The sequence below is a fragment of the Neolamprologus brichardi genome, chromosome 1, assembly GCF_056152115.1.
Source record: "Neolamprologus brichardi isolate AB-2024 chromosome 1, ASM5615211v1, whole genome shotgun sequence".
Lineage (NCBI taxonomy): Eukaryota > Metazoa > Chordata > Actinopteri > Cichliformes > Cichlidae > Neolamprologus > Neolamprologus brichardi.
In genome coordinates this window covers 38,738,000-38,765,595 of record NC_142104.1, presented here as the reverse complement: position 1 = coordinate 38,765,595, position 27,596 = coordinate 38,738,000, and the positions used below count along the sequence as shown (strand labels likewise).

Here is a 27,596-nt window from a genome sequence, read left to right as displayed (position 1 = left end):
TGTGAAGAATCTTCAGCCTTTTTATACTCACAGGTGCAGAAAATCAGCCAGTCAGTTGGTCTTGGAGTGTCATGGGATCTCCAGGCAGCCAATCGTCCGTGTGGTCTGGCACACTTTGATCTGCATAAAAGAAGGCTGGCACAGGACTCCCAGCAGCCAGTCATCCACGAGTCCTAGCACACTTGGATTTGCATAAACAAAAGGGCAGTCTCACTTCCTCCAAGGCCCAGGGCTGTAACACCCTTCCCCTTAAAATAAAAGACTATGTTTTGTATACACAGATTTCAATATTCGTGACAGACAACAAAACAAGTCATACTCACAACCGGGAGAGGCCATCAGCTCGTACATTTTCTGATCCTTTTATATGCCGAATCTCCAAGTTGTACTCTTGCAGCAGCAAGGCCCATCGCATGAGTCGTTGATTGTGGTTAAACATTCGGGCAAGAAATACAAGTGGATTATGATCAGTGTACACTACAACAGGTAATGTGCCAGACCCCAAGTACACATGGAAGTGCTGAAGAACTAGCAACAAGGCCAATGTCTCCTTTTCAATTACAGAGTAATTTACCTAATGCTTGTTAAACTTGCGGGAGAAGTAACAAATGGGATGGTCCAATCCCTGCAAGTCTTCTTGCAACAATACTGCCCCAGCCCCAACAGCACTGGCATCAACCTCTAACTTGAATGGACGCGTCAAGTCGGGTGCAGTTAACACAGGAGTGTGGCATAGGAGGGCTTTTGCACTTTCAAAGGCATCTTGACACTCACCAGACCATAGGAAATCAACCTTAGGACTCAGTAGGTTGGTCAACGGCTGGACTATGGAGGAGAAGTTTTTGCAGAAGTTCCTGTGATAAACCACCATTCCCAGGAATCTGCGCAACTCCCGCCGGGTGGTAGGTGCGGGACACTCCATAATTACTGCAACCTTGGCGTTAAGGAGAGGCCATAGAGGACCACCAACCTCTGGAACATCGCGGGTGCATTACACATCCCAAATGCCATGACAGTGTACTGTAGTGATGTGTCAGTCGCGAACGAAACGGCTCTTAGAGCCGGATCTTTGACATGAACGACGCAAGCCGGCTCCTCATCGCGAGCCGTGGGTTTTTTATTTTTCTTTCTCTCACCCTCTCTCTCGCACTTTTTTCCGCTTCACTTCATGAGTACCATTCACAGAGAGTTGGGGAATGGCTGCAATCACAGCATTGTAAGATGGCGAAAGATGTACCCTTAGGCCCCCTCCTCAATTCAGAGATGGTCTTTCCCTTTTCACGTAAATGGCCTCCTTGACTCCATGCTCAAACCAGCGTTCCTCCCTGTCCAAGACGTGTACATCCTCATCCTTGAAAGAGTGTCCACTGGCCTGTAGGTGTGAATAGACTGCAGAGTCCTGGCCTGACGAGGTAGCTCTTCTGTGTTGTGCCATCCGCTTTGCCAGAGGTTGTTTGATTTCCCCGATGTATAAATCCTGGCAATCCTCCTGGCACTTAACAGCATACACTATGTTACTCTGTTTGTGTCGGGGGACCCAATCCTTGGGGTGGACCAGTTTGGTACTCATAGCCATTGATCAGTGGTCTTTGATCAGTGGGTTTTGGTCAGTGGTTGTTGATCAATGGTCATGAGAATTTGCATAATTATGATTAAGGAACTGACCTCACAGCCCATTGTTCCTTCAGTGGGCTGGTTTCAGTCATTATGCAAATGTGCTGTTTATAAGATTGGGGAAACCTGCAGTCAGCTGAGACTGAAGAAGTCACTTGGATGAGAGACAAAACGTCTCTCCCACAAAACGCTACGTCCAGATGAACAGAATCAACTTTTTGGAGAAGGATTCAGAAAGTTTATTCATGCAGGCCCATATGACAGAGAATGTGTTTAATTGTGTTGTGGTTTGCAGTGTTTTGTGTTGTTTCACTTTAAATTTGTTTAAAAGGAGAAAAGCTGAAAATTTAAGTAGCTAAAAGTTGAAATGTGAATAGTTGGTTTTTGTATTATATGATTTATTTATTACATTTTATGTGGAGTGAATAAATAAAAGTATATTTACGGTGGCCCCTAGAGACAAAGCACGTGCAAACTTCAAAACACGTACGAACTCTGAAGCACGTACAAACCCTGAAGCAAACTTACAAACTCCAAAACACGTGAAAACTCCAAAACACATAAAAAACTACATAGCACATACAAACTCCGAAGCACGTACAAACTCCAAAACACGTAAAAACTCAGAAGCACATAAAAACTCAGAAGCACGTAAAAACTCCGAAGGACGTAAAAACTCCAAAACACGTACAAAAGACAACAGAAGTACTCCAAAATGCTAGGCGCAGTGTTGAGCTTTTTTTACCTAGTGGCTACACAAGCCAGCAAGTACCAACGAGTGGTGTGTAGTAACAGGTAAATGAACCTTTTTTTTTTTTAATTATTTGAATATATATGATGCTTGTCTATAAATACACAAACAATACACATATGCTTTCAATTGTGTAATTTAAGTGATCTAGGTAGCTCTGTTTTGGAAGTGCAGTTAACGCCAGCAATGTGTTTTGGAGTTTGTACGTGCTTTTTGGAGTTTGTACGTGTTTTGTCTCTAGTGGCCACCGCATATATTTATATATAAACATATATAAATAAAACCACTTTTTTTTACATTAGTAATTCCTTTTGTGCATAATTTTATATTGTTGTTAATAATAAATTAATTAAAGCAACAAAACAACCTGAAGAGCCGGTTCAGAGCCGAAAGAGCCAGCTCTTTTTAGTGAGCCGAGCCGAAAGAGCCGGTTCTCGAAAAAGAGCCGGAAATCCCATCACTAGTGTACTGCAAAAAGGTGTCGGGCGTTACGAAAGCTGAAATGTTAGAAGCACGCTTGGTTCAGGGGACTTGACAATAGCCTTTGAGAAGTTCCAAGGCCATTCCAATACTGTCCACGCAATCCTCAATTCTAGGGAGTGCATATGAGTCTGGGACAGTAACGCAGTTTACTTTACGGAAGTCAGTGATAAAATGAGGTGAACCATCTGGTTTTGCTTCTAGCAAGCATGGTGAGCTCCACGGGCTCTGACTGGGCTCTGCCAAACCGTGTTGTAGCAGGTACTCAGTTTCCTGCTTCATCAACAAACGTTTGCTGGGATTTACGCAATAAGGGTGTTGTTTGATGGGCTTTACATTTTGAACGTCTATGTCATGTTTTAGCACTGTAGTGCGGGTAGGCACATCACCAAATAAACAGGGGTACTCATGGACCAAACTAGCTACGTCTTCTTGTTGCTCGGGAGACAGGTGATCAAGCTGACTCCGGAGTGATTTTAACTCTTCAGAGTTAGGCAAGTGGGGCCTAGAACAACTGGAGTAGTTCAGTTTTAAACCATCAGCCTCGTCTGTGCTGCTACCTCTGAGTGACTGAAGACGGCCATAGGAGCACAGCACCCAGTGGGTTTTGGTTGGGGACGGGAATGGTATAACTTTAACCTGTTTATATGGCAAACACGAATTTTGTGTCTTCGATTTGGCATGCCGATTATGTAATCGGTTTCTCCTACTCTTTCGCGTACCTCATAAGGACCCTCATACTTAGCAGAAAGAGATGATCTGGGGACAGGCAAGAGAACAAGTCCTTTATCTCCTACCTGGAATTGTCGTTTGACAGCAGCCTTATCATAAGTGTGTTTATAAATGGATGGGAGAGGTGTGAGTTTCTCAAAATGGGCTCATTGAGTCAGCACGGACAGTGTTGGGGAGTAACGGAATACATGTACCGCCGTTACGTATTTAAAATACAAAATATGAGTAACTGTATTCCGTTACAGTTACCGTTTAAAAAGGTGGTATTTAGAATACAGTTACTTTGTTGAAATAAATGGATTACACTGCGGTACTTTCCTGTTTCATATTGTGGCGGGTCAGGCCTGTTTGGGTTTTGTTTGACAGCTACGTTCTGTTGTTCGAGGTGGCAGCGTTACGGTTGCCATGGTTGCAGGGCGACGCTGTCTCTCTCTCTCTCTCTGCGACTGTGTGTTTCCTGGGTGAGAGAGCGCCTTTTTGTTGTTGTTGTTATTGTTGTGCTAAACTAACAGGCAGAATGCTACAAGCATAGCTCTAAAGAATGTAGCATCAAGGGCAGTGTAGTCCGTGTTGCAGGGAGAATGGACCGCCATACACGTTATGTGTTATGTGTGAGCAGGAGGAGGGAGAAAAAGGATAGTGGAAAAGTACAGCAGTCATCGAGCAAAAACGGGAGCTGGAAGCATGTAAATATAATAATAACCACTGCAGCCAAGAAGAGTGCTTGACGAGCCCAGTTGTAAGTAAGCTATTAAGACTCGACTGTACGCTGTGTTCGTGTTTTCCTCCAAAAACAATAAGTTCCGTTGGAGCAGCCTCTGGCAAGAAAAGTTGACCCAGACAACAAAGTAAAGCTATTTTTCGGCTACGAGCCGACACGGACCCCGCCGTATTAGTCAGAGGTCCCTTTACTAAGGTTCGGAGCCGCGGACCTTCAGTAACAGTAATAAATCACAGCAATAGTACATTTACGTAGTTGTAAAAAGCATGATAATATATTAAGTAATCTAAAGTATTCAGAATACGTTACAGTCATTGAGTAACGTAACGGAATACGTTACAGAATACATTTTGGGGCATGTATTCTGTAATCTGTAATGGAATACATGTTAAAAGTAACCTTCCCAACACTGAGCACGGATAAGATCTTGGAGAGGCTACAGCTGCTGTGAATACTCAGAAAAAGATCTCTGACTGCAGACTGGATACATCTCGGAAGGGCTAGCTCAGAATAAGATCTCTGGGTGCAAATTGGATGACATTTTGGGGAGGCACACTGCCGTGAGTTCTCAGAAATCGGCTCCTTGAGCACAAGAAATGACAACATCACAGAACGCAAGTATGGCGAAGCTCACGGCTCTCCAACGGGAGATTGAGAGACCAGTGTTGGACTGTAGAACTGCTTTGAAATTCATATGAGCTGTTCACACTAAAGTAAAAAGCACCATCACTTCATGCGGATACCCCTTTGGCGCCAGCGGCGGTCTCGAGGTTGGAGCTGAAAAACAACACCCTGATAACGACTGTGTTTAGTCTGTTCCTTCCCATTCCATGCAAGGCCACCTGGGTTGGCTGGTAGACTGTTTACTTAGCCTGGCAGGGCGAAGGACACTGTCTCAGCTGAACTATGGACACGCACACACATACACTTACACTGATAAACACACACTCATCCCCCTCCCTTTCCAAATGCCTTCGATGCTTGTTTCCTGCAGGGGAACACAGCGGGTCTGTGTGCCACGCTGGAATGGTAGCGCTGTGCAGGATTACTCCTCACCCCCCACCCAATCCTGTGGCTTGTCATGTCTTTCACAAAGTTGTGCTCTGGACATTTATGTGCTTTTTGTGCAGAGGAGTTTTTTTGTTTCCTGTTCTCATGCTGTCCTACCATGGAAGCACAGCATGAGTAGAGGTCTCTTTTTTCCTCTTGTACTTTCCCACTGTAGTGTATATTTCAGTGTTTTTCTGTAACGCTACCGATCTCCGACTTGTATCCCCATGTAATGTCTGTGTTGTGTGTGTAAGGTCGGGGGGGGGGGGGGGGGGTGTCCCATTTCACTGCAGGGCAACCTGCATGTGGCGAATAAAGCTTTGATTCATTCATTCATTCTTCCTTGTGAAACAGCGAGATGCTGCTTAGCCAGAGCATTAGCCTGATTCAAACGCTCATGGAAATCTTGCACATACTTTGTCACTCCCATTCTAGGGCTCCCTTTCTGGATCAAAATTTCCTTTTATTGCTTTAAGTGGGCCATGAGGCATGTGGCCAAACACTAGTTCAGAGGGACTGAACCCGATTGACTCTTGGACGGCTTCGTGAGCAGCAAACAACACAAAGGGAATCCCTTCATCCCAATCCACTTTGGCCTCTAAGCAATACTTGCGGAGCATGGCTTTTAAGGTTTCATGCCACCGCTCTAAAGCTCCTTGGGATTCTGGGTGATAGGTAGAGGACACAACCTGTTTGATATTTAGGCTTTTAGCTACTTGCCTGAATAATTTAGACTGAAAGTTAAATTTCAGTCTAAATTATTGGGGTGCAAGTATTGTTGGGGTGCAACAATACTCGTATCAATATTGAACCATTCCATACAGTACTTTCGGTTCGGTACGCATATTTATCGAACAATACAAAATTTTTAATTTATGTTATCAACTTTCCTTCTGACGATGCTGTCTGTGTTGAGTGCTCAGTGGATCTGCGCTCGACAGTGCAGCCTAGGCGGAGTAGTCGAACGCAGATTCACTGAGCGCAGGGCAAGCCAGCGAGACAGAAGTTAAGCTCTCCTTGCTACATGGCAAATTGAACCTCCCCCACCCTAATTCAGATCTGGCGTTTGGAACTATTTTGGTTTTCATGTGAAGCATGACCCTGAAGGAAAGCGCGTCATGGACAAAAGTAAAACAGTATGTCGGATGCGCCACGCAGTATGTCGGATGTGCTACGCAATGCTCAATTACATTGGTGGGAACTTATTGTAGCATTGAGGACATATAATAGTAAGATTATAGTAACAATTGCCATTTGGGCTTATGTGTTGCAGAATTTCCTCAACCATTAGTGCAGCCTGATCCTTTCCTTTAGACAGAAATTACATACAAAAACAAATATTAAGAAAACATTTAATAGATGTATTATTCATGTTGAACCCACCTCCTCAGTGTCAGCCTCCATCACCTTGTTCCTCACATCATTGTAGTCTTCGGGCTGCACACTTACCAATTCATAAATGAGCTCAGGCTGGGTGGGGGAACTGAGGGCTCTGCAGTGTTCCAACGCCTCCTCCCTGGTCTTATTCTCTTTTACCAGGACCATCTTGTCCCTATAGCAGGTGCAGGGAAAAAGATCAACAGAGTTTTGGATAGCCATATTTTTACTGGCGGAGGAGATGGAGACACAGTCACCATTCTTCCCTGGCTCATGGTCTGCCCAGTTTGTATAATTTGACACACCTGTTTGCCCTGCAGAATAGGTGGTGAAATTTCAGCAACAAAGATAACTACAAATCAACTAAACGTTATGTCAAAAAATTTTGATGAACTAGAGAGAGAAGCAAGAAAGAAAGACACATTATAAATATTTTAATATTAAGCAAAATTAGTTGAGTCATAGCTCTAATTTAAACTACAGAAAAATTGCACCGGGTGACTTTTCTAAACAGGCTGCCTTTAAAGCTTTTTATTATAAATGGAGGTACCAGGTGAAATTTATAGTTTTACAGTAGTTACTATTCAACTGTAGCACTAGTTACTGTACAGTACTATAGTACTGTCAGTACTAGAAATTCATAGTATCAATTTTGCAACTTTGTGTTCAGAGTTTCTTGTTATAAAGCTGTAAAATTGACCAGCATGTACTAAGCCACATATGGTTACACGGCAGATTTGGTAGTATTAGTGCTATTTGCTAGTAAAATTGTTATTCCACACTTCACAGTAAGTTGCAATTATCTATAAAGTGTGAAATCTTGCTGACGTGTAACTCTTTACCTTCCCTGTACAGTCCAATCCACACTGGAAAACCATTGATTGTTAGTCTCACAGTATGCCTCGGCATCATTCCACATCTTTGACTCTGGAATATATTTGGATTCATCACAGTTTAAGAAGATATATTGTCCAAAATCATAGCTACTTACCCTTTAAAGAGAAAAACAATCAGTGTAAGAAGATTTTCGTGAATTGATTTACCCATTCATTAATTTTTTTAAAACTGCTTATCCAGTTCAGTGTCATGGGCATCCCAATGCCTTTTCTAGCAGGTATAGGACAGTTATAGGGGGCAATGTAAACCTGACAGACCAATGCACCTCAGGGCTTAAATAAATCCTTCTCTTTAAATAAATAAAGAGAAGGTAAACACTGCAAACATAAGCTCACACCACAATGTGGCAACAGATACAGCACAAGGGAAGTAGGAAAAGTCTTACTAAAAGAAGTTGAACATTTTGGCAGTATTGGCATCGGCTTGGATACTGACCATTTGGATATATTTTATTTTTTAAAAAAACTTAAAAAGCCTTTAAAAATTTAAAGCTTGAACCATGAAATAAACACCAGAAAATTCTAATTCTGTTTATCTCCAAAAGTTGATTCTGTTCATCTGGACATAGCATTTTCAGTGGGAGAAACGTTTCATCACTGTCAGACCCAACACAAACAGGGTACACAAACACCCGATCCTTGGGGTGGACGAATTTTTGGCGCAGCGTGTTTTGGGGGTTGAAAGCCAGAGAGACACAGTGTTTAGAAAAAATGCATCTCAACTGTTCCGATACTCCTGACACATACAGGATCACTACAGGTTTTCGCTTAGGCAGCGGTTGTCCTTCTCTCCTGGTTTGGCTGGAGCTCTCTTTTGGCGCATTCCCAGCTTTAGCTGGGTTAACCACATTCACTCAGGGCCTTCTTAATTTTATGTTCTTCTGCTTCCCTGGCCGCTGTGTCTGTGGGGATGGTGTTTGCTCTGTGTTGGAGCATCCTGATGACACGCAGTTTATGCTCCAGTGGATGATGAGAGTCAAACCTTAAATACTGATCCGTATGTGTAGGTTTCTGGTACAGATCAGCTTTTAGATGTCCCCCATTACTGATGGAAATCTCACAGTCTAAGAAGGCTAACCTGCCACTTTTCATATCCTCCCTGGTGAATTTGATGTGTTGGTCCACCGAGTTAATGTGATCCGTGAATTGTGGTACATCCTGAGAATTGATTTTCACCCAGGTGTCATCCACATATCTGAACCAATGGCTTGGTGGTGTTCCAGGGTAGGATAACAAAGCCCTCTTTTCCACTTCTTCCATGTACAAATTGGCCACGATGGGTGAAACTGGGGAGCCCATGGCACACCTATGTTTCTGCTTATAGAAGTGACTCTTGTATGTGAAGTAGGTGGAATGAAGACACAGTTCCAAAAGCAAACACACTTGGTCGATGCTGAGAGTGGTCCTGCTGCTGAGGTTGGTGTCATCCTGTAATCTCTTACGAACTACCTCCAACGCTTCCGTGACTGGGATGCAAGTGAAGAGAGATGTAACATCGTATGAGACCATGGTTTCATCTGCGTCCATAATGACATCTCTCACCTTCTCAACAAATTCCAAGGTGTTCTGGATGTGGTGTTCAGAGCTGCCCACCAGCGGGTTGAGGATTGAAGCCAGAAACTTGGAGATGTTATAGATGACCGAGTTGATCATACAGACAATTGGTCTTAACGGTGCACCCTGTTTATGTATCTTCGGTGAGCCATACAGACTTGGTGTAGAGTCCCCTGGGTATAGCCTGTGGTATGAGGTCCGGTCAATAACATTGTCTTGTTCTAACTTCTTCAGACAGTCTATCACCCTCTTCCTGTAAACACTTCCTGGGTCTTGTTTCAGGGGCTCATAAATACTTTCATCACTGAGTGACACGATTTTCTCACGATAGTCTTTCTTGTTTAGCAAAACTGTGCACCTACCCTTGTCTGCCGGAAGGATGATAATGTTGTCATTACTAAGTGATGTGAGTGCCTTCCTCTCCTCCATGGTGATGTTGGATGCTGGGGGCTTTGCATTGCTGAGACAGGCCGAAACCTTCGTCCGTAGTTGCTCTGCTTCCACTCCTGCAATATTGTTGTTACGAATTGCTGTTTCTATGGCTGTGATCAGTTCCACTAGCGGGATTTGTCTCGGCGTGACAGCAAAATTCAACCCTATAGCAAGGATGTTTTTCTCTGTTTGGGTGAGTTGTCTGTCAGACAAATTCTTCACCCACTTGTCCACATCCTCGGTGTCGCATCCTTCTCTCGTCTGGCAGCTTAGGATACTCTCCGTATTTTGCTGTGGTTTCCGACGTACAACAAGTTGTAATGTCGGTCAAACTTCCTTTGTTGTCTGGTCTTAGACTTCTTGCGCTGTGCTAGATGAGCCTTCTCCGTGAAGTCAAACACCCATTCTCATCTAGAAGCATGGTAAGTCTCTGTCGGATCCACTTTTCTTGAGGTTTTAACATGTCGATGGTAAAATTAGTTTGCCTAACCCATTCATTAAGCAGCTGGTACTGTGCCTTCTGGAGGATTTTTGTTGCCCGGAAGCCTTTAACTGAAGAGCTCATTTGCAGACTTTTAGGCTCAATCCTGTTTTGTCTGCATCTGAGGCTGAATCTCAGGTGGTTCCTGTAATCCGCCATCTTATGTGCTGTTTGCTCATACTCAGTGTTGGGAAGGTTACTTTTAAAATGTATTCTATTACAGAATACAGAATACATGCCCCAAAATGTATTCTGTAACGTATTCCGTTACGTTGCTCAATGAGAGTAACGTATTCTGAATATTATACTTAATATATTATCATGCTGTTTACAACTACATGAATGTACTATTGCTGTGATTTATTACTGTTACTGAAGGTCCGCGCTTCCGAACCGTAGTAAAGGGACCTCTGGCTAATACGGTGGGTTCTGTGTCGGGCTCATAGCTGAAAACTAGCTTTACTTTGTTGTCTGGGTCAACTTTGCTTGTGAGAGACAAAGAGAGGCGTTGAACGGCTGCTCCAAAGGAACTTATTGTTTTTGGAGGAAAACACGAACACGGTGTACTGTCGAGTCTTAATAGCTTACTTACAACTGGGCTCGTCAGGCACTCTTCTTGGCTGCAGTGGTTATTATTATATTTACATGCTTCCAGCTCCCGTTTTTGCTCGATGACAGCTCGTACTTTTCCTTTTTCTCCCTCCCTCGCTCACAGACACATAACGTGTATGGCAGTCCATTCTCCCTGCAGCACTGACTACACTGCCCATGATGCTACATTCTTTAGAGCTATACCGGTAGCATTCTGCCTATTAGCTTAGCACAACAACAACAAAAAGGCCTCTCTCACCCAGGAAACACGCAGAGAGAGAGCGTCACCTTGTAACCATAGCAACTGTAACGCTGCCGCCTGGAACAACAGAACAGCTGTCAAATAAAACCCAAACAGGCCTGACCCGCCACAATATGAAACAGGGAAGTGTAATCCATTTATTTCAACAAAGTAACTGTATTCTAAATACCACCTTTTTAAACGGTAACTGTAACGGAATACAGTTACTCATATTTTGTATTTTAAATACGTAACGGCGGTACATGTATTCCGTTACTCCCCAACACTGCTCATACTGACGTACAAGAATTAGGCAGTCCTTGCCAAAGTGGGTTAAAACGTCTTGATGCATTCTCAATCATCCAGGTAAGTAAATCTCCAAAAGTGGGAGAAATGACCACTGATCAAAGACCACTGATCAATGGCCATGAGTAAACAGAGTAACGTATTGTAAGCTGTTAAGTGCCAGGAGGATTGCCAGGATTTATACATCGGGGAAACCAAACAACCTCTGGCGAAGCGGATGGCACAACACAGAAGAGCTACCTCGTCAGGCCAGGACTCTGCAGTCTATTTACACCTACAGGCCAGTGGACACTCTTTCAATGATGAGGATGTACTCATCCTGGACAGGGAGGAACGCTGGTTTGATTGCGGAGTCAAGGAAGCCATTTACGTGAAAAGGGAAAGACCATCTCTGAATTGAGGAGGAGGCCTACGGGTACATCTTCACCATCTTACAATGCTGTGATTGCAGCCATTCCCCAACTCTCTATGAATGGTAGTCATGGCCATTGATCAGTGATCTTTGATCAGTGGGTTTTGGTCAGTGGTTGTTGACCAATGGTCATGAGAATCTGCATAATTATATAATTACGCAGGTCCTTCCTCCCTGCAGCTGTCAGACTGTACAATCAGAACTGCTCCCAACAAACATAGAGGTTACATCTGCGCTGATACTGCAATAAGTTAATTAACCGATTCGCACTACAACCTGGTTTGCCTTTTATCTGTAGTTATTTTTTATTTAATTTAATAACTGTACAGTACTCTCTGTATATAGTAACCATTGTCCTTAATGTAAATATGTAAGAAAAATTTGTGTATGTTTCTGTTCTGTGTCCTGTGTACTGCTTGTTTGTATATGTGTCTTTTTGGCTGCTGTTACAACCAAATTTCCCCTTGTGGGACAATTAAAGGATTATTCTATTCTATTCTATTCTATTCTATTCTAATTAAGATTAAGGAACTGACCTCCCAGCCCATTGTTTCTTCAGTGGGCTGGTTTCAGTCATTATGCATTATTATGCATGATTGGGGAAACCGGCAGTCAGCTGAAACTGAAGAAGTCACTTGGATGAGTGACGAAACATTTCTCCCACTGAAAACGCTACATCAACTTTTGGAGATTTACTTACCAGGATGATTGAGAATGCATCGAGACTAATTCTGTTTACTGAATCTTTGGTCAATTTTTAAAATTAATTAAATATTCATTTGTTTTAATTTGTATCAAATATTTCACTTTTTATTGCTTAAAAATGTATTTGATAAAAATTTAGATTTTTATCAAACACACTGAGTCTTAAAGACTCATAAAATCTCATGCATCAAATATGATACACTAGGGGTTAAAATGTCAAATCTAAATGACTTAGTGACAAAAACTGAGGTAGTGTGCTCTTCATCAGGGGTGTTTGAGAATAAATTGATTGAATTGAAATTATCTGCATTAGAAATTATCATCATTAGCCTTGGAATATCAGAAAGCAATCCACCAAGGGTCAAAAAGTCAACTCGACTATTACAAGCAAAAATTAAAAGAAAACTCATCAATCACTGTGTCATTCTAACTATGGCTGTTCAACAAAAACAAACAAACAATAGAAAAAACAACTTTGAGGTCCTTCATGTTGCAGTTCTAAAAATTATATTTCAATTCATCTATGGTGTACAAAAGAGTACTTGACTTTGACTAATGTGTAATATTAAACTCAAAACCCTGAGGCAAGCTTAGCAAAAATGTTAAGCAGTTTAGTGTAATATTAATTTTAATTAGTTTAACATGAACTGTTCAATATCTTTCAATAGTCTACAGTCACACTTTTCTTTTTGCTGTTGTGGTATATGAAAGCACAGCCTTCACTGTAGTCTTGCTCTTTGTAGTCCCAGAGATCCCAGAAGTGGAGTTCTTGTCCATTGGGCCAATACCAGTGCTAAGGCCTCTGATCCTAGATTCTCAGATCAATCCATGCATGACATCCTGTTAAGTCCTCATCTTCTATATCTGACTGTCTATAGATAGTGGCCAAGTCTCCACCTAAACTACTGGAAAAAAACAAGTTTTAATTGCACTTTCATCTGCCATTATAGTAAGTTTATGAATACTTCCTATTTCCTTCATTGGAAACAATTTTAAAAAATGTTTAGTTGAGATTACCTTTCATTATCATTAATATTAAAGAGCACATAAAACAACTGAAGTAATCCAGCATTCTTAATAGTTAGCAAATAAAATGCCATTTCACTCAAGAGCATGAAAACACTTTTCATTTAATTTAATTTCATTAAAACTTTATTGATCTCGAAGGATATTGGGTTAAGGCTGCTGGCATTCCAGCACCAATATATAATATAATATCAATTTTAGCCTTCATTTAAGCATATATTTTTAAGAAATATAAATTATGGTAAGTACTGTCAGCCAAAGAAATGCAAACCTTACTTCCTGCAGTCGGGGTAGGGTTAGGCTGTTGAAAACTATTGTGCATGTACAAAGTAAGAAAAAATAACATTTATTTTTTTTCCTTTAACTATCCAGCAAAAGGACACAGCAATGCATCTAATGCTGCAGGTAAATTTTATTATCTGCCTTAATCAAATAAATAGAAGCCAACGTTTTGTTGTTTTCAGCTGGTGCAGTTACCTCTTTTGATGAATTGCTTTGTCCCTTTATACCTGGTGCTGCTTGATGACACTCCACACTCTCAATGGAAGTCTTACTAAATTGAGTTTTATATAGCAGAACAACCATTTGACTAGCTTATCCACTTAAGTCAACTATCAGCTGTCCGTCTCTCCAACTCCCCAGATCATTTGGCTGATGGCAAATAAAGGGAAGATTTACATAAAATCACAAAAGAAACAATTGGCCTAAGAATCGCGGAACACTGTGCTATACGTAGCCATCCAGAGTCACATCTTACATTTTTTCCTCAGGGATTAATAAAGTACTGTGATTCTGATTGTGATCTTAACATCATTCAGAAACCAAAATATATTCCTTGTGTGATTGGTTTTAGAAGCAGATTATAGCGCTGATTGCACTGGGTGTTACTATAATGAAAATGAAAAAGATAAATATAGTGAAAGAAAAACATACAGTCAGCCTTATCTCATATGACTGCTCTGTATTTTATTATGTTTTTCCTCCTTGAATTAAGGAGAAGCATTCATTTTCTCTGCTAAAGGCTCAGGGTGTACAGTAAATAGTAATGTGTAGGTCTGGAGCCACCCCTCATTTCTTTATATTTTACTAGGAAAATGGGAAATAGGTGGAGCAATTGTTGAGCAATTGCCTTTGCACAAACATACATGGAAAACAGTATACGAGGCAACAACAGAGTTTGAACAATTCTAACAACCTTGAAAATCAATACTTGGTTTGATAACATTAATTCTTCCAAACAGTCTGAACTCTCTTTGTCAAGCTTTCTTGTATTTCCTGTAAGTAGTTTTAATTGTCCAAGTTTCTTGAAGGACATTCAGAGCTCTTCTTTGGAAGTTGGCTGCCTTTTGTTCAATTCTATGTCAAAATGATCCCACACTGCTTCAATAATGTTGAGGTGCAGGGTCGATCAATCCATGACTGATAGTGTTCCATTGTGTGACTTTCTATCCAGTTATGCTTTTACTCCAATGGCAGTGTGTTTGGGATGATGTCACTCTGAAAAAAATGAAGCTGTTGCCAACCAGATGCTTCAGTGAACAGTACATGTATCCCTCAGGTCCTGTGTCGGGTCATTGATAGATTTTTTTTTTCTATTTCTTAAGGACATGACTTTTCTTTACTGTAGATAGTTTTTTAGGCCTATCACTTCTTCTTTTGTCCTCCACTTGTCCAAAAGTGGATGATACTTTTATCATCCACCATACTGCTCAGTATGTTGAGAAATGCCAAGTTTTCAACCAAAAGCTCTTTGGAAATCACCTTGTTGGTACAAAAATACAATTTTAAGCCTGTTAAACTGTGTTATCATTCAGTAAATGCAGTATCAGTATCATTCAGTAAATTCACCTTCATGCATAAATGTAGACCCCCTAAATACAACATTATGGGTTATTCAGAAAAGAACTATGCTTGGAGAAATATTTTCAGAACTTTTTCATTTCAGACAACTCCTCTGCAGTAGCAGTTGGAATTTTTCTTTTCTGAGGACGGTTTATTTTACCTGTCACTACAGATGGTCTGTTTATGTTTTGATTGAGAGCCTTTTTGGAGGGTGCAGTGGGCGGCTTCAACCTTCTCTGTGATGCTCACAATGACCCATGGCTGCAATGCTGGTTCGTTCAGTCTTTGAGAGTGCAGTACCTGAAACACACACAGTTAATTTAAAGACAAAAATTTTAATGAGGGAAGGCTGACACAAATGTGTTTTATCTACTTTCAAATCCATTTATCATAAATGTAACAAAGTGTTTAGAAAGTTAGCACAAACATGTAATTTTTTTAAAAATCTTTTTATGTATCCATCTATAGAACGCTGCATGTTATATTCTAAATCTGCCTGTTTTTTTGGGTTTTGTTTTTAAAATCTACCAGCAAAAAATTAACCTAAAGTATGTAATGCAAGGATGTAATCACTTTCAAGAGGGAGAAAGCATAAAGTTCGACTTTAAGTGACAATTATGAATCACTTAATATGATAAGGAGATTCTGCAGGTCATTAATCAATGTATAAAACCAAAATAGAATGTATTTTTAGTGACACAGGAAATAAACATGAAGCAATATGTATAATTAGGATTATTTATAATAAATATAAATTCATTAGTGCAATTTCTTTAACCATAGAGAATAACTAAATGCTTCAGGACAATGTCACATCAATGCCCTGAACTCACTATGTTATCCATCTAACAGAGCCTCCACATGCTCTCACTGTAATTTCCCCACATGAATGAATTTATGCTTGCACTAATCTGAATGTTTGGAGAGAAATCAAACACATTTTACTGGCAGTACTCAAGCTGACTTACCTTTGTTTGAATGACGGCAAATTCACGACGTGGAGGCTTAAAAATAGCCAAATCTTGTACCCAATCCTTGGTGCATTGGATGGATTGGATTGGCGATAAACAAACAAGAGAGAAAAGCGATCAGCTGATCATTGATCAGTTTCATGATTGAAATAACAACTGGGGGGAGAGAATGAGAGAAGAAGAAACAGCTGTGCAGCATAAAGACACAGAATAACTCCAGCTTTGTGTATTTTTCATTGTAGCTGAAGTACCGGACAAACTGTGTTCCTTTTCACCTCAATACGAAACGCATAATATTTTCTCTGAATACGAGACGATTCTGGGACGGTTGGCAACTTTATGAATTAAATAAAGTTCACTATCGGTAACATCATAGCACCCACCCAGCTGTATAGAAACTCCATCATGCTAGCTAGTACGAGTTATTGTAACTGACTGTAAAAAGTCAGCATAACGAAAATAAATTACACCTAAACTTGGTTTATATCTGACCCAGATAGACTGCTGGTCTAACTTCTTACCTGAAGTTCAATTCACCTGACGCTCGGACCAGCGGCCGCATCGAGTCTCTCCTCCTCCTGCCTCCCCTGCTGGCCTCCACCACTTGCTAATGTTACTGAATCTGTGAAAGCTCTGCGATAGCCACCACCTAACAACTGAGTTATTTTTACACATCTCCCAGCATCTGGCCAATCCACCACCTTCCAGTGTTTATACCATTACGGAAAAACAGAAAACAAAAAAAGATCGGCCCATAAAAACGAAAAATCCCATCGGCCCACCGGGCAAATGCCCGGTATGCCCGATGGCCAGTCCAGCTATGATCCGGATGCAGTCTGTCTCTATAACGTCCTTTTCCCTTTGAACTGCTTTTAAGTGTGGTTCGTAGCAATCTTCCTTCCAACACAGTGTGTTTGTTTTGATTCGTGGCCTGCTAAAATGGTGCCGTGCTCCCACAATGCATTGTGGCATGACGTCAACTCCAAAGCCCTATTGTCATTTTCACACTTAATATCATTAAGATACATTGATAAGTCACAGTCAGCATGTCACACCTGTAAAACATGACTGAAAAGCAGTTGGCTTCATGAAAAAATGACATTTGATTACCTGTTAAAAATCTAGTCATAAAATCCAACAAACTTCATCCAGTTTAAACACAGATCTCTTTTAGCTTGTTTTAAGAATATTAAATGTTTCCAAAATTAGAACTAACGATGTCACTTTACACTCATGAAATCCAGACAGCATTTCCTCAGATCACTAATGCTTTGTGAATGTCAGTGTATCAACACTGATGCAAACCCATCAAGCTGATGTGTTAGTATTAGTGCTTTATAGTGGGTTTTTTTTTTTATTTCAAAAGTGTTTCAGTTACATACAGTAAATGACATGATTTACAGTGAAGCAGAGGGATTGCAAAGTATTCTATAACATGTATAAAGCAGATATGCTAATGAAAATGATGAAAAAAATAAATAGAGGAGACTTCTTTGATAATTAACTTCTGTGAAAGATAATTTTTCAGATTATAACATAGTTTATATCTAGTACCTAAAGAAACAAAACCCCTCTGGGATGTGATTATAAACAGAGGTGGTGGATGGGAGCTACAAGGCAGTGATGGCCTGGACACCAATGATGATAGTGATGTCATTAAGGTTACATCCAATAACAGAGAAAGTTTCTTCTCTCTGTACAGTCTCTGGTTTCCATGCTGCCTGTGCCATGCTTGGATAAAGTTCCACAGTGGTTTACCATGGTGGGGCAGACCGGCAGGTCAGAGTACATCATATCTGCCCCGTTCACCCACAGCCATTTACCACCCAGGAAAGGCAGGCCTGGCCCCCCTACCTAGGGGGTAGAAGCAGCCAGTGAACCTCCATGGATCTTTAAGAGCTTTAACTCAAGGTGAGAGTCAGTTTGTCCCAGTGGTCAAATTACTACAATGAAAACATCCCCTTTCTTTCTCATAGAATGCTTAAAAGACTTATCAACAGTGTTGGGGAGTAACGGAATACATGTACCGCCGTTACGTATTTAAAATATAAAATATGAGTAACTGTATTCCGTTACAGTTACCGTTTAAAAATATGGTATTTAGAATACAGTTACTTTGTTGAAATAAATGGATTACACGGCGGTACTTTCCTGTTTCATATTGTCGCGGGTCAGGACTGTTTGGGTTTTGTTTGATAGCTGTGTTCTGTTGCTCCAGGCGGCAGCGTTACGGTTGCCATGGTTACAGGGTGACGCTCTCTCTCTGCGTGTTTCCTGGGTGAGAGAGCGCCTGTTGTTGTTGTGCTAAGCTAATAGGCAGAATGCTACAAGTATAGCTCTAAAGAATGTAGCATCATAGGCAGTGTAGTCCGTGCTGCAGGGAGAATGGACTGCCATACCCGTTATGTGTCTGTGAGCGAGGGAGGGAGAAAAAGGAAAAGTAGAGCTGTCATCAAGCAAAAACGGGAGCTGGAAACATGTAAATATAATAATAACCACTGCAGCCAAGAAGAGAGCCTGACGAGCCCAGTTGTAAGTAAGCTATTAAGACTCGACTGTACACCGTGTTCGTGTTTTCCTCCAAAAACAATAAGTTCTGTTGGAGCAGCCTTTCAACACCTCTCTCTGTCTCTCGCTAGCAAAGTTGACCCAGACAACAAAGTAAAGCTAGTTTTCGGCTACAAGCCCGACACAGAGCCCACCGTATTAGTCAGAGGTCCGTTTACTACTGTTCGGAGCCGCGGACCTGCAGTAACAGTAATAAATCACAGCAATAGTACATTCACATAGTTGTAAACAGCATGATAATATATTAAGTAATCCAAAGTATTCAGAATACGTTACTCTCATTGAGTAACGTAACGGAATACGTTACAGAATACATTTTGGGGCATGTATTCTGTATTCTGTAATGGAATACATTTTAAAAGTAACCTTCCCAACACTGCTTATCAATAACAATGACAAGATGACAGGGCACACCCAACTGCAAAAAAATTGACAAAAATGACAATTACTATTCCTTTTTGAACAATAAAGGTTTAAAATTTGTGATTTATATGCACGATCATTCGTGGTTTGAGCTATTGGGCTTTACTTTGAGAAGTGCACCTAGCATGTTTTAGCAGTTATTCATATATAGCTAAATAAGCTGAATAAAATAAATAAAACTCCATAAAGTTGTTGGCTGAACTGTTTTAAAATTAGCATATTTAAAAATCTTGGACGAGAACTTCCTTTCCTCAGCTAGTACACTGAAGATGGATTGAGGATGGGTCTTCCAGCATGACAATGACCCAAACCATACTGCCAAGGCAACAAAAGGGTGGCTAAAAAAGAAGCACATTAAGGTGCCTAGCCAATCTATCTGCTGAGGGAGCTGAAGCTTCAAGTTGCCAAGCAGCAACCAAGAAACCAAGAAGTCCAAGGATTTGGAGAGTACCAAGTACCAAAAGTCATGTCTTGCTTAAGGGTCAAATTGTTATTTCATTCAATAACATGCAAATGAATTTCAGCATATTCCACTTTAACACTTTCATAAGGTGGGATTTTGCTAGTTAAAAAAAATATGATTTTACAAACTTGCTACAGCTCCATTATAAGTCTATTAAGTCTATGAGGTCAACTAGGCAGTACTGATAGCTGTACTGTGAGTTTTTACTTGTTAAATAAGTTAGCCCTCCCTGAGTTCATAATTCTGCATCATTCAGAATTATGCAACATCAATGTTGCATGACTTTATTTTTCACACATACACATTAGGGGACAGTAAAGAAATTTCATTCACAATTTCAGACACAATGAGAAGCTGATTTTTTTTTTTTTTTGCTCACTAAAAAGGAAAAAATAGCATTCTGTTTCAGCTTTTGTGCCATGAAGCAATTCAGAACTTCTTTAAAAGTTCCCCAGTTATCAACAGAGCGTTGGTTTACTAATGGTTTGCCTGTCAGCATATTCCACCTTTACAAACACCACATATAAAAATGAATAATAATGATAATGATTATTATAATTAATCTAAAGTAAACATTTTTTAGATGTATAGCATTATAAACCCACCTCCTCAGTGTTAGCGTTCATCGCCTTGCTCCTCACATCATTGTAGTCTTCAGGCTGCACACTAACCAATTCATAGACAAAAAGAAAATAAAGTCAATAAAAACACACAAAATCCATTAATTTGACAACTGGGCATGGATTTTAACAAATCTGACTGCCAGTGCTATTGGAATATTAGAAAAAACAAAAATAAAAAAACAAAACAAAAACCCCTTATCAGCTTTCAAAAGGTTTTGAGTTAAATGCGATCAGTTCCTGTTTGGTGAGTGGAATTAAATGGGACTTTATTTTCCAGCCCAACATTGCCCATATCAAACTCGTAAGACAAGGGCAATTACAGATAACAGTGTTAGTCTTACCATAACTGTTTTAACTTTTCACAAATAACAATTTAAATCCAATGCCATAAGTTGGCATTCATTCAAATTCTTTTATTTTCACTTTCATCTGACAAAATACAACTTATGGAGTTTTGGCTCATTACTTAAGTTTTGTTTTAGTGATAACGCCCTTTTTAGGTTAAGCCCTGCATAGTTCAGCAAGGCAATGCTAAATTTCATACTGCATCTATCATAATAGCAGTGCTGCCTGCATGCCAGATATTTCTTCAGATGAAAACACAAGGTGTATTACGAAACCAAAAATATGACAAAAAAAAATCCAGGTCTATTGAGCAGCTAGAATGTCGGATGGAAATGGGACAACATTCCTCTTATAAAAGTCCAATAACTTGTCTTCTCAGTTCCCAGATGTTGATGGACCTCTTTTATGTCCTGCCCGATGCTGATGTCCTGCCTTAACTTTTTGGATGTGTCGCTGCCATCAAATTGAAAATGAACTAATATTTTCTAAAAATGGTACATTTTCTCAGTTTTTATGACTGCATACATTGCTATGTTACATACTATTGGGCATAAATAACTAGAAGAAAAAAGAAGCCTCACTTCCTGCAGAAGTTTTCGGCCTCCCGCCAGGTATAATGTATTTGAATGTACGAGTAATTTCTTGACACCACTGATCCCAGTCCGAATAAAGTACAGCTGAGAAGGAGGAGAAGGAAGGTTCCAACCGAGCAGGTCTTCATCACTGTCATCAGACTTCTATCGTACAAAGAAAACATCACACTGAAACATATTGTATTATTGTAGTCAGTGAGAACACACAACATTAACTGAAGATGCCATTGCTATAACGCTCCACACCACCATCTCTCACCTGGAAGTGCAGGGCCGTTACGCCAGGCTGCTCTTTGTTGACTTTTAGCTCTGTCAGTGCGCCTCAGGGTGGCTGTGGCTGAAATGTAGCTTGCCATCACCAGTGTGTGAATGGGTGGATGACTGGATGTGTAAAGCGCTTTGGGGTCCTTAGGGACTAGTAAAGAGCTGCTGACCGTCTTCTACCGCTGCTCCATTGAAAGTGTGCTGACATATTACATTGGTGTATGGTTCTCCAGCTGCACCACAGCGCACAGAAAGGCACTCCAGAGGGTCATTAATATGGCCCAAAAAATCATTGGACATCCTCTTCCCTCCCTGAAGGACCTGTACAGCACTCGCTGTCTCAAGAGGGCACGCAGCATCCTGCGGGACTGTACACACCCAGGACACCGGGTGTTTAAGCTGCTGCCGTCCGGCAGGAGGTTCAGGCTGCTGAGGTCCCGGACAAACAGACTCAAGGACAGCTTTTACAACAGGGCAATAGCCCTAATAAATGCAAATAGCTGACCTGATTGGCTACCTCCCTGGACTTTTTTGGGGGGGAGGTAACAATGTTTAAAACAATAATAATATTTATATTTATGACAAGGTTCCACTTTTAACAGTAATACACAAAACTCTGGACTTGGACCTTTCTCTCCCACAGTCAACACAATACCTGTCATAATCACAAACAGAGAGCAACAGAATTATCATAAATCCAGTAACTCCAAAAACATTAATAACCTCCGGCCTCTTCAAAAATGTCAACATCCATTCAACTCTGTTGTCAAAAATCCACCAGTCTCAATCAGTATGGCACTTTTAAATGTCCGCTCTCTGTTGAACAAGTCTTTTATTATTAATGATTTAATTTTAGATAATAAACTTGACTGTTTATTTTTAACTGAAACATGGCTGGGTTCGGATGCACCAGTTGTTCTCACTGAGGCCTCCCCACCAAATTGTAATTTCTCTTTTTCTATTAGAAGTGGTAAGAGAGGTGGTGGGACTGCATCTTTAGCCAACAACACACTCACGTCCAAACAAATTTTATTTGATCATTTTACCACTTTCGAATTCCATGCTATTGTTTTCAGCAGCCCTCCAGTTTTATCTGTCACAATTTATAGACCACCTAAAGACAGTGCTGCTTTTATCAAGGAATTCTCAGAATTTTTAACAAACATACATTCAAAATGTAATATGATAATTTTAACCGGTGATTTTAACCTGCACATAGATAATCCTTCTGACCCTGCATCAAAATAATTCTTAAACATTCTTCACTGTTTGGATTTTACCCAGCACGTCACGCAGCCGACTCACAACAGAGGACACACTCTGGACCTGGTCATCACCCATGGGCCGTCCACCAGTGTGTCCTCTGTTGTTGACTTGGCTGTCTCTGACCACTACTGTGTGTTTTTTAACATCACCGGTTTTATTCAGCGGGAGACCTCGGTGCAAACTGTGAGGAGGCGCTATCTAACCTCTGAAGTGGCTGCAAATTTTACCAGGGTTTTAGACGAATGCCCCCCTGTGATTTTACCTGCACCCTGTGATTTTATTTTTAATCATTTTAACAGCAAATTGAAGAAAAGCCTTGACTCCGTTGCTCCACTCACCACCAAAAAGATTAACGTAAAACATGCATCAACGAAGAAGATGGAGAAACGAAGAAGTCAAAAAATTCAATAGAAATTGCAGGGCAGCAGAAAGGAGATGGAGGAAAAATAAAAATACAATCAACCATCAAATATTTTGCGAGCAACTTAAAATGTACAATAATACATTAAGGAATTCAAGAAATTCTTACTTTGCCAAAATAATCAGTAATAACAAAAATAATCCCAAGGTCCTCTTTTCCACCATAGATCATTTATTTAACCCTGATTTTAACAGCTCCCAAAGAACCCCCACAGACTCGCTCTGTGAGCAGTTTGCAGACCACTTCAGGGGAAAAGTCAGCGCCATCAGATCTGATATTTTATCTTCTCGCGATATGATTTTAAACACATCTGAGGGCTCGATTGTACCTGAGGAGACACTGGACAGCTTTGTCCTGGTTAATGCTGAGAACCTTAAGAAAGTTTTCTCCACAGTGAGACCCACCACATGTCTTTTAGATCCAATCCCTTCTTCACTCTTTAAAACACTTTATGGATTTTTTGAAGCTGAGCTTTTATACATGATGAATTGCTCTCTTCAGTTGGGTGTCTTCCCTGCTGCCTTTAAAACGGCGGTGGTAAGGCCCCTTCTGAAGAAGAGCAATTTGGATTGTAATGATTTTAATAACTACAGACCTGTATCCAACTTACCATTTTTAAGTAAAATTTTAGAAAAACTTGTTTTTACTCAGATTAATGACTTTTTGAATGATAGACAGATCCTGGAGATATTCCAGTCTGGATTTAAGGTGAACCACAGCACAGAGACTGCTCTCCTAAAGGTTTTAAATTATCTTAGATGTAACTGGGACTCCCAAAAGCTCTCAGTCCTGGTGCTACTGGATCTAAGTGCAGACTTTGATACAGTAGACCACACTATTCTTTTAAACAGACTGAAACACATGGTGGGCCTCTCTGGTGCTGTAAACAACTGGTTCACTTCCTATCTCTCAGACAGAACTTTTATGGTGAGTATGGATACATGCTCCTCTAAGATCCATAAAATGACATGTGGTGTGCCTCAAGGGTCGGTTCTAGGCCCTGTACTTTTTAATTTGTATATGCTCCATCTCGACGGTGTCATCAGGAGGCATGGAGTGAACTTTCACAGTTACGCTGATGACACTCAGCTGTACATTTCCGTGTCTCCTGATGACACCAGACCAATGGATGCCTTTTTTAACTGTATTTTAGATATAAGATCTTGGATGGCAGAAAACTTTTTACAGCTTAACCAGGACAAAACTGAAGTTTTAATCGTTGGTCCTGAGGCTCAGAGAGAGAAACTCTTGTCAAAATTAACAGGCATTTTCACTATGTCCTTCGCTACAAGTGAAAAACCTGGGTGTTGTTTTTGACTCTGAGCTTGGTTTTATCCCACATATTAAACATGTAACCAAAATTGGATTTTATCATCTAAAAAATATAGCCAGAGTCCACCCTATTCTCTCTCGGGCCAACACGGAGATGTTGATGCATGCTTTTATTACCAGTCGCATTGATTACTGTAATGCCCTGCTCTCTGGTCTTCCTAAAAAGAATATTTAAACTTTACAACTTTTACAAAACTCTGCAGCTCGTGTGCTGACGAAGATGAGAGGGCGGGCCCACATGACACCGGTTTTAGAATCGCTGCATTGGCTCCCCGTGTGTTTCAGGATCGATTTTAAAGTTCTTTTATTGGTTTTTAAATGTCTTAATGGTATTGGGCCTTCTTATCTCTCAGATCTGCTTTTACTATATGAACCCTCGCGGACCTTGAGGTCCTCTGGTATTGGCCTTTTGATTGTCCCTAAAGTCAGGACACATACTCACGGAGAGGCAGCTTTTCAGTGGTATGGTCCTCGTCTGTGGAACAGCCTGCCGGAGGATCTCAGGGCCGCAGAGAACGTACATGTTTTTAAGATTAGGCTCAAGACCCACCTTTTTAATTTAGCTTTTACTTAACGTTTATTTATTTTATGCTTATTTATTCTATCCTGTTATTCTATTGTTAATTTAAGTTTTACATAATATTTATTGATTTTATTCTTATTCATTTTTTAATCTTCTTACTCTATTTATATTTATATTGTATCCCGTTCTTATTTATTTTATCTTTTTACCCTGTATATATCATATTGTGTCATATCTCCAGTGTTTCCTCGGAGGGCGCTCTCTGCACCGGGGCTGTGATCGACCGTGGCTGCTGGGGCTCTGGGGGTCCTCTCAGCCTGGCTGGGGGGCTTCTTTGCCCTGGGGGGCTTCTTTGCCTCCCTCCTGCTGTGTGCCCAGCCTGGGGGTGGGCTGTGACCGGCTTCCGGTGCAGACGGCTCCCTGCGATAGTGTTTCCTCACTTGGCTCATGCGTACCCAGTCCAATTTTACTTCTTAAGTGTGCGTGTGTGTGTGTGTGTGTGTGGGGGGGGGGAATATGTCTGTATTCACATCGCTTATGTTAATGAAAGTGTGGGGAGTGAGTTGGAGGGCGGGGTGGGGTGCTTTTAACCATGTAAAGCACTTTGTGCTACATTTTTTTTGTATGAAAAGTGCTTTATAAATAAAGATTGGTTGATTGATTGATTGAAGGTGCAATAATAATTAATGTGCAATAATAACAGTGTGCAATACACATACACTTCTTCTTCTTTTTTATTACTAAGTTAATATACTGTGTTGTGTTGTGTTGTTCGTGTTGCGTTGTGATGTGTCGTGTTGTGTTATATGTAGTGCCGACGTAGGACAGTTTTCCAATTTCATTGTACTACTGTACTATGTATGACTGTGCAATGACAATAAAGAGTTATCTTATCTTATCTTATTTATTTTTTTTTGTAATCATACAGTAAAACATTTCAGAAAAAAAACATGAAAACCATCAATGGACACTGAACAGCTAAAATATTTTCAGTCATTTAAATCAATTAAGCAGATGCAGAAGTGTTAAAGCAGAAAATTGGTGCAGTTACCTGCTCTGAATCATTGTTTTGCTATTTTGCTGCAAATGGTTTGGGGAGTAACAGCCGGTTCAGCTCAATGCTGACAGTCCATCTAGATGCTCAACTTCAAGGTGGGTATCTCACTACTTTAAAGTTGGTTTTTTCATATGAGAACAATCATTTGACTAGTTTAAACAATTAAGACAACAGTCACATGCTTTTCATCACAACTGCACAAATCATTTGAATGATGGCAAATGAAGGGACGAGTTACACAGGTATAAAGGAGTAAAAAGAAACTGCAACTAAAACTACTACATCATTATATTGTTTGTTCACACACAGAATCAAATTTTAAATATCACTCAAAAACAAAAAATCATGTATAATAAGCATTAGCAATAGATTACAGTAATTGAAATGAGTGTTTGTGATAGGCTGTTGCACTGAACATTGGTAATTATAAAATGCAATACTTAAAAAACTTCATGCTTTACATGAATTTTTGCTTTACAAAAGAATCTACCTGACAGTGCCCTATCAAGCAAGCAATCTGTTTAGGAAAAATGTTTCACTGTGACAACTCTGTTTTCTAAGGGTTTGCATATTTTTACTTTATACTCTGCAAACGTCTCATTAATATCCATGTGGTCCAAGCACAGATTTATTACCTTTAGAGCTAGTTTTTGTCTGTTGCTGTGGCTCAGGAGGTAGAGCAGGTCATCCACTAATCATAAGGTAAGCTGTTAAAAAGTTTAGCAAATTCCTTTAGGATCACACCTAGCCTTTGTTTAAAAAATTAGAGTAAATATACTTTTTTTTTTTTAAATGAAACACTCTATTTTATTGTTTTAAGATTGTGATAAGACAGTCACACACACTCCAACCTTTCAGGCATAGGAAAGACAAAAAAAATCTTCATTCAAAATCTTTGCAATTTTACACTGAGGACCTTAATTCTGAAATTGTTCTGCAATTTATAGAAATTGTTCTGTGCAGACTGTCTTTACTGCTGATAAACTCTTGTTTTCCAAGTATATTTACAATAACCACTGGTTATTATTTCTGTTTGAAATATTTTGTTTATAATCATCATTATTTTGACATTCAAGCCATTTTGTTTGACATGTGTGAAGACATAATTGCAAATATTTACTCCATGATCTTCAGTTAATCAGTGTGCTCTTTTAAAAAAATATGTATACATTTCAGCCACACCAAAGGAAAGCAGACCCTTTATTTTAGGCTACAGCTGCTATTGCCATGTTTGCTAATTTTGGATCATTTAGAATACAAAAGCATGAGGAATCAAACCCATAATGTAATTATTATATATATGTCTTTGAAAATTTTCAATAAACCCCCAAAATATTGGCTCAGCCCACTTTCTTTGCAGAATTAGAGATTGCAAGGGCAGAGTTTTATATTTAGCCATCCTATTTTTTACATGTTATTCAAACTTATAACCATGAGACTAGACCAGTATTACAGATCTCACTTTAACATAAATTACTAAATGTGTCGTCCTACCACAAAAAACATAAATAAATAACAGGTTATGGAAAACCCCTT

General features: G+C 40.1%; 1 pseudogene; it reads right to left on the bottom strand.

Annotated features, from left to right (window-relative positions):
- Positions 1–1,132: 1,132 nt before the first annotated feature.
- On the bottom strand, positions 1,133–10,247 carry LOC148106476 (uncharacterized; annotated as a pseudogene).
- Between the last annotated feature and the right edge of the window lie 17,349 nt (positions 10,248–27,596).